The sequence below is a fragment of the Salarias fasciatus genome, unplaced genomic scaffold (genome assembly GCF_902148845.1).
Source record: "Salarias fasciatus unplaced genomic scaffold, fSalaFa1.1, whole genome shotgun sequence".
Taxonomy (NCBI): Eukaryota; Metazoa; Chordata; class Actinopteri; order Blenniiformes; family Blenniidae; genus Salarias; species Salarias fasciatus.
In genome coordinates, this window is record NW_021941256.1 from 83,569 (window position 1) to 92,159 (window position 8,591).

General features: G+C 47.6%; 1 long non-coding RNA gene across 1 annotated transcript in view; it reads right to left on the reverse strand.

The window, feature by feature from the left end:
• LOC115384583 (uncharacterized) overlaps window positions 1-7,252 on the reverse strand; it is a 28,430-nt gene extending 21,178 nt beyond the window's left edge. Inside the window, exons 1-2 of the long non-coding RNA XR_003930904.1 lie at window positions 7,239-7,252; window positions 5,320-5,328 (exon numbers count right to left, since the gene is read on the reverse strand). This is a non-coding gene — a long non-coding RNA (uncharacterized LOC115384583). The remainder of the gene's footprint in view (window positions 1-5,319; window positions 5,329-7,238) is intronic.
• Between the last annotated feature and the right edge of the window lie 1,339 nt (window positions 7,253-8,591).

Below are 8,591 nucleotides of genomic sequence, written 5' to 3' on the forward strand. Positions count from 1 at the left end.
CCAGAACCAGGACCAGGACCAGGACCAGAACCAGGACCAGAACTAGGATCAGGACCAGGAGAATCTGGACTGGGAGTCGTGACTCTCTGGAGGAAAACACTATCGTCCCTCGACTGAGAATGTATTTGTATTTGTATGTATTTGTTCATTTCAATCAATTACTGTACAATGTGCAGAACTACTGTATACTATGGCTGTGGACCACAGGACCAGGACCAGGACCAGGACCAGGACCAGGACCAGGATCAGGATCAGCGTTTCCTTCATCTACACGATGACAAATTTGGAGTGTGTTCAAGAAGTTCTGTTTCTGTTGGGTAAACAGACTCCATAAAGTAACAAAACTTTTCTGTTTGCTCTTTTACCCGTTTCCCACTGCGGCTAGCGGGTCGACCCGTGTCTTCGACCCGCTAACGATCGGCCTTTTTTCCCACCGCCTGCAGACCCGGATCTGGCCGCCTGCTGGCGAGCCGCGTCGCTGTGTTTTCCCGAGCTGATGGTGTCCCACGTTGATGACATCATCAGCACGACGGAGCACAACGAAAGTAAACAATGCAGCGGAGCACAGTCCCTGTTACCTGTAGACGAATCTCCTCTTCCCCGCGGATCAGGAGAAGCTCTCTGGTCTCGCTATCTTGCCATTGCTGGGTCATGTTGACGAAGGAAATCTCACGCTGTGTCCAGAAGCTACAACTAGCGCGCTAACGTAGCCGCGCTGCGTCAGTGTCATCATGTAAGTTCCCGGATGTGTCCCTCCCACTAAAAGCCGGTAGAAAGCTGATCTGGTAAATTCCCGGGTCGATTGCAGGGTCGAAATGCCGATTAAACCCTTTCCCACTGCCATGAGGAGCCGATTATTAAAGGGGTATTTGAGTCACTGCTGTGTAAATGAGGCTCACTCTTTATAAAGCACTGTTAAAGATGGATGAATAAAATTACATCTTAAAAAAAAAAACATTCCAGGATGTTAAATTACAACGTTCACTGTGGAAAAACTCCAAAATAAGAACGCTTGTAGCAGAAGTGAACCGACAAACAGAGTGTAGAAGCACATGGAGACCGTCTGTTTGGATCTCAGTGAAATAAATCAGCGTTCTCCTTCAGCCTGGCGATGTTGTCTGTGATAACACGTCCGCGGCGCGGCACCAGCCAGCCTTGGCCGGCCGGCGATCCCCGACATGTCAGCAGACGTGTAGGAAAACACAAGTGGAGCCTTGTGAGCGAGCTTTATCAGGAGCACTGTATCCAAACAGAGCATGTCCCATCAATCATGAGCCCGAACCCACGACTCCGCCCACACCGGCACGGCGCCTCCGGTCACAGAGCGTCTGTCAGTCTCAGCTGTGAAACGAGCCTCAGATCGTTTTGTGCGTCGCTGTAAGATATGAGTTTAGATCCAGACAAACTCTGGGAGACTCTGGGTGATGATTCGGTGTGTGGATGTTTATTCGTGGGGGTCCATCAAGGTCACTTCCTCTCCAGTTTTTTTTATACCGAACAAAGGTGCTTTCATTTATAACCTTGGAGCTGTTTTTTTTTTTTTTTTAGCTTGAATGAAAAATGCCTCTTTTATAAACTCATAGCTGCTTGTAAAAGCATCCCGGCTGTTATTTAAAGGAGACACAAGAATTAAATTCCATCCATCATCATGATCGTCTGAAGGAAAAGTCAGAGAGGAAACGATTGTTTTGAAAGTGTGTGTGTGTGTGTGTGTGTGTGTGTGTGTGTGTGTGTGTGTGTGTGTGTGTGTGTGTGTGTGTGTACAGAATAAGGTGGTTCCAGCAGTCCGTCTTTATAAAGAAGCCTCATGCCTTAGGGAACCACACACAGACACAAACCCGAAGCTGCAGTCACCCAGGAGACCAAACAGAAGGTATTATGGGACATCTATCAGTAGGTAGCGGCAGTGGGAAAAGCATATGAATGCTGGGAAACGGGAAACTTCCTACTGGGAAAGTAGAAAGGTTTCAGAGAGCCTCAAGAAGACAAACTGACATCACTTCATGTGCAGAATTACTGTAAATCATTTCCATCTCAGCTGAAATCCAGAGGCGTGACATCTCACCATTCCTTCCACCACCTTGACGACAACGATTTGCTTTTTCAGACAGCGCAGAATTCACTGTCAAGCAAATGTCCATCCATCCATCCATGCATCCATCCATCCATCCATGCATCCATTATTTCGCTTTGTCCTGTGATGTTGATGACGATCAGCTGGCTTGTCTGTTTTCTGGACTCTGACAGCAGCAGTAAAGTCTCACTGCAGCAGGCGGCCATGTTGGTTCTTTGTAAACTCAATTTCCAGGCTGGTGGAGTTTTTAATGTTTGGTGCTATTTTGGACTGCAGTGGAACTCTGAACCGTCTCCTCAGGGGGTAAATGAAGTGTGAAGCATGGAGCCAGAGACGACCGAGACATGCTGCGTCTTTTAAAATCTGCAAAAGCTGCTTGTGTTCGCAGATGCTGCCGTCACAGGTCGCTGCAGCTTGTAGATTCTCTACCAAACGTCCCGGTTTGCCCAATAACAACAAAAAAAAGTTGCTTGATTTGTTGCTATTTGGTTTTTTAACACGTTGTGGCAATAGTTTTTTGTTGTTTTTGCTGCAGGAGATCCGTCCGCATGTTTTTGTCTTAAACCAGTTTCTGATGCTTTTGGTCGAATAAATAAGTTTTCTGCCTTTTTTTTTTTTTAACAGTGTCGTTACTTTTTTCTAAATCTCTGTAGATGAACACCCAGAAACCCCCAGGAGTGCAGTTTTGGGTGATGACAGTAACCTAATGATGAGAAACACCCGGGCGGGGTTCATTAGATGGAGCTAACACCAAGGCAGCCCTTCAAGGCGAAGTCTGATATCCTCCCTACACGTTGTTCTGTAGGGCACAATTAATCATAAAAAAGTATTTTCTGCATACGTGTTTGAGTTCTGCATAGCTGCAGGGAGAAGGTTCCTTCTTTCAGCGAGAGAAAGGAGTCTTGATGAGCAGATCTCGGTCCAATCCCCTGAAAGGGATTCGCTCTTCAAAAGCATTGATCCCGTTGTGCAGTGATCCGGCGGTGGAGTGAATGGGGTCGGCTGATCGCTGTGCTCTGGGTGGGGCTGGGGGGCTTCAGGGGTCAGGCGCGAAAGGGACAGTTGTCTCGTTGTGTTTGTAACTGTTGGGCAGATAAATCCCAGCAGGCCGAGGGGCTGCAGATGCGGCACGTCCAGGATCGTCCCCCCGTCATCCCGGGATTAACCCCCGCATACAAATCAGAGGTTATCTGCTGAGAGCAAAGAGCCGGGATGATGATACCAGACACACACACACACACACACACACACACACACACACACACACACACTCCTCCAACGACCCCGGGTGCGCACGTTTCCCGGCCTACAGTGTGTGAACTCGCAGCAGCACATCCATCAGCGGCTGCTCGGAGCGCCGCCATGCCACTGATAACTCTGATTGATCTGAACTCTGCACAAGATCAAACACCGGGCGGGGGCGGGGGCGGGGGGGGGGGGGGGGGGGGGGCGGGGGTTGCTCCCCTCCACCTCCCCAGCAGAAACCTGTTTGTGTGTGCAGCCACGCAGCATCTGTTTGGCCCGAGATGGATTAAAGAAACAAACAATAAAAGATAAGTTGGTTCCATTTTTTATGCCTTATCAGACGCTTCATCTCGTCTGAATCTGCAAACCGACGCTCCGTCACCGCAGCGAAGACAAACAGGCGGGAAAACAGAGAGAAAGTCAACGTAAGGAACAATGAATCTGTTTACCAGGCGAGTACAGGACCTGTGGTGGTCCGAGATTCAAGAAGGTCTCAATGAGCACGCTCACATGATGGTTTTTCATTCACAATTCAAGCATTTTCTTCATGTTTACGTGGAAAAATCACCATTATTTCATTCTGCTCAAACTTCACATTGTGCCTCTTTTCTTTCATGCTGTCTCGATTAACGTTGACGCTACAGCTTTAAATTCTGCAGTTTTATGCTTCCATCCATCCCCTCTTTTATTCACATCCATTTCTTCTAAATGAAGCTTGTGTCCAACGCTGGCTCCAGGCGGCCATCTTGGATTATGTGAGTCACAGCGGCAGAACAAGAGGACGAGCAGAACGGCCGGAATTAATGTAAAGCAGAATGAACGTAAACATGAAGGAGGAATTATTCAATACAGCTTCAAAATCAGAATGAAACCGGCCACTTACTTCATTCTCACTTCGTCTGTCTTTACGGATGTCTGTGTTCTCCACTGTCAATGTTTAGAGTGTGTTGTTCTCCGTGGTTTCATTACAAAACAAACAACAACACCAACTAGTGGACCAACATGAAAACTAAATCATATTCAGTGTTTCCGCCGTTTCCGTCAAAATGGACCCATGTTCAAAATGACGCCGCGTGAATGCAACGGATTTCTGGAACGAAAATGCAAAGCGATCACTTGAACCATCGTGTAAATCGTGGCCCTCATACTTGTAACCATTAATTGCCAAAAGTTATTTTCTGTTGCACAAACTGGTCACATGAACGTTCTGTGACCGAACGGTGACGTTTCAGCTGAAGAGCTTCGGGCTGAGTTCTGGTTTCTGCTGTTTTTCTCTTTGTTTTAATTCTACTGTAAAATGTGCGAAAAGCAGCAGGTCAGAGCTCGGTTTGTGTTTTGATGTTCAGCGTTGCTGCAGGCCGTTGCATCAGCGTCTATTTACATTAAAGCTTTGATGCTGGGCGAGTCACCTCTGCTGCCATAAATAAACCAACTAACAGAAGTCGGCAGACAGAGCCGGTCACCCGGGAAAACGAATTTGAAAAGATTCGGCCGTCGGCTTCTGCTCAACACAGAATGTAATCCCGTATGAAGAAATGCAAGCGTAAAGCCACAGGCGGGACATGAAACTGCCCTCCACGCCGGAGCAAGACGCTTTCTGGACGCCGCTGAGCTGGGATGAAGCTGTTTGGTCTGACAGCTCGGGCTGAAGCGTGAGATCCGGCGCCGATCGCTCCACACAATGCCTCGCATTACCTGTGCACGGACCGGTGGGGGGACGGCGGGCGCTCCGGTCGTGACTTCCAGCTTTCAATTTGGCTTCAACAGAGAAAAGCTGCTGCAGACTCTCATGTGAACATCAAGGACGCGAGACATGAAGAGAGTCTGGAGCTCTGGACAAATGAGGAATGAGGAAGGACGTCACTCTGCGGCTGAGCGGTGAGAAAGAACGAGCAACAAGAGAAAAGAGGGACGTTTGTGGACCGACAACAATTCTGCTTTGGGTCACACAACATTATGAAAGCAGCAAATTACAAGACAATGTGAGGATTCACTGTGACCACCAGGATCTCTGCAGCGCTCCATGCTGACCTGCAGGTCAGGAGAGACCTGATCCAGACAGCCATCAGCCTAACAGCCCACAAGACAGCAAGGGGACTGAGTCCACTTGCAGACTATGAAGGGTGATTAAATATCAGATGTGACTGTGATCATGCAAAAATGACCTCTGACCTCTGAGAAGACCACAAGCAGGCCAGAAAGGCCCAGACAATCAGCTTCGATTCCAGAGCCCAGATCTGGAAGAGGAAGGCCCCAACCGGGCCCCAGGGGACCAAGACCGAGCCCGCCGGGCACCAGACGCCCGGGGCGGGCAGAGCAGAGGGCCCAGGGCATCTGGAGCCCGAGAGCCCCCGCCGCCCCGACTCGCCGCGGCCATACCCAGGAGAACCGGGGCCGTATGGACAGTGAACGCTTCTGGTTTTGGACCTGATGTTATGTGAAATTACACTTTTGTTCTTGGCTTGATCAACCTTTTCTCCTTCATCAGAGCGAGGACTTAATCCCAAATCCTCAAATCCAAAACTTTGTGGCAGATTCAACTGGGATATTATTATCTAGTGCAAAATCATTGTGTAATGTAGACAAACTCATTTCCTAGAAGCACTCTGACTGGGCAGGGTGCGTAACAATGTGATTTAACTGTTGGTTAGTTGCAGTGGTGGGCGCAGTCCGCTAATCAGCTAATCGCTAATTAGCGAAGCTAACATTGTCATTAGCGGATTAGCTGTTCAGCTAACTTTGAAAAACGTTAGCGGACTAATTAGCTTCCGCTAAATTTACACATTAGCGTAGTGGTAGCTCTGGGAGCCAATGCAGGCTGATTCTGGTTTCCGAGGGTACTTGAACGCCTCATACGTGCTTCCGTTACTGTGCAAAGTAATGAAAAGTCGCTTCTCTGCGGTTAAAAAAACGCCGAAAATTGTTTCGAAAAAACATGGAATTTGTAAAGCATATAACTCCCGATCCGTTTGTCCGATTGAAACGATTCAAAAACTGTTAGAAAGTCCCGGAACTCAAGATTCCGCCGTTTTCTCCTCCTGTCCTCTTTATTTCTGCATCACGTGAATCTCTGTCGCTGTGTGTGTGTGTGTGTGTGTGTGTGTGTGTGTGTGTGTGTGTGTGTGTGTGTTTGATTGGGTGCGTACGTGCATATGTCTGTGTGTGTGTGCGTGTGTGTGTGTGTGTGTGTCCATCTCTCTTGTGATTAGACCCAAGTGACAAATTATAGACGGACGAGCAACACCGTAACTAATCGTCATTTAATTTATTTTATTCTGAAAATTGACCGGATTCTCTTGCCTTTCCTGTTTCCGACTTCAGTTAGCAGCAGAACGGTTACCGAAGCTAACTTTTTGGTTAGCTGTGCCCACCACTGGTTAGTTGGTTAGTTGGTCTTTAGGTTGGGAGGTTGGCTGGTAGGCAGCTCGGTGGCTGGCTGGCTGGCTGGCTTGGTGAATTGGTTGGTTACTTGGTTGGTTGTTTGGTTGGCTGGTTAGTTGTTTAGTTGGTGAACTGGTTGGTTGGTTGGTTAGTAAACACATGTTTGTGTTCGTATAATTCTATTCATAAGTCGCTTCTCAACAGTCATCGTCGGTTAGCAACTAAAAATGTGCTCCTTGGATTCAGAGAGTGCCTGATGCAGGCTTGACTCTAAAGTTCGGTGGCCTCAGTGAGTCCTCTGAACATCTTACAGATGAGGATTAGTCCTCAACATGCAGAGGACGCCGCTACCTGAACCCTGTGGGAGTGTCATGCTGGGTGGATGTAACGCTGAGCTGTCAGAGCGGCTCTGATGCCTCATTTCCAGGTAATACTCCCAGTTAGAACCCCCTTTAATTCTTCTAGTTTGAGTGGAATCTCTCTTTCTGTCTACTCCCAATTACGATTTCTCTGCTGCTCTGTTCCCTTGACAGCCGACCAATTACGAGTTTTTTAAACCCTTTTCGGCAAGCCCGTCTGAAACCCTCCTTCTCTGAGAGTGCATTAAGCCACAGAGCATGCCACGGCTGCAGAGGTGTGAGGTTAATCAAAATAAGCCTCTGCATGCCAACGCTGACCCAAAGCTCTATTAAAAGAAGCACCTACAGTTTAAGTGATGCCGCTGATTGTTGGCTGGGAAATTGAGGGCGAATGCTCCTTTACGAGAATTCCCCAAAGTCTGCTGCCACCCGTTTCTCCCAGAGAGAGAAAAATGAATTAGAGCCTGTTTTCATCCCTGCTTGCTTTCTTTAATTCAGAAACCAATTACTTCAGATTTTCCACTTCAGGAGAGAGACTGTGAGCTGCAGAGATAGAAAAAAAAAGTGGGATGTGAGACAGCGGAGAGGCGAGAAAGAGAGCACAAAGACAATCCTTCTTGGAATTAGTTTTATATGGAGATGCCACGGAGGAAAAAAAAAATGTTCCCTGGCTTCGTGTGCGCCTCAGCCTGGAAGATGCATGATGAAATATCTCCCAATGAAATATTGTACCCGCTCAGTTTACCCAAAATAAATTCAGCCCTGATTGAAGGCGGTATTCTCCCTGTGTCTTCATTTAAAAATGCGTTTTGCTCCGTTCTCACGCATTCTGCTGCTCTGCTGTTGTACTGGCTGCGATTGATTTGCTGGGGCGTGGGGGTGGGGAGGACCGGCCCCCGACGCTGGGGGATGCTTCCTTTCTCATGCCGAATTATTTCTACAGCAGAGGGGAGAAAAGTGTTTCCCCGATTGCACAGTGCTTGAAGCGACTTCACCATCAGAGTGACCAAAAAACATGAAGAGCTGCAGCTCATCAAATGTGTGTCATGAGCTTTCAGATCTCGAAAGTACAGCAGAGCTGTCACTCCGCTCGAAGTCAGAGAGAAAATCATCTGATTAACTGTGAACAAGCTCACGTGAAATAATATCAAATTCAAATTCAAATATTTTCTAAATGGACCAAAAATATATCCATATGCTTCATGATTATATCAATGAATCAACGTTGCATTTGAATAGGTACAATTTAATCTGGAGGCCACTGATCTTTGGCTGCTATAACAGCTTCTGTTCTTCTCGAACGGCTTTTGGAGTGTCTGGGAATTGGCATCCATATATCACAGTACATTACTGATCATATCAATCAGGGTTTTTCAAAACTACTTTCTTAAGAGTAGTGGACAAAACGTCACTGAGAGGCGAGCTGAGATACGGGATAACACGAACGCTAGCTGCCTGGCTGCTATCAAGCTAGCCGAGAGCGGGGCGGGGGGGGTGCTTTGAATCAATATAATTGTCTTTATGTTGAGCTT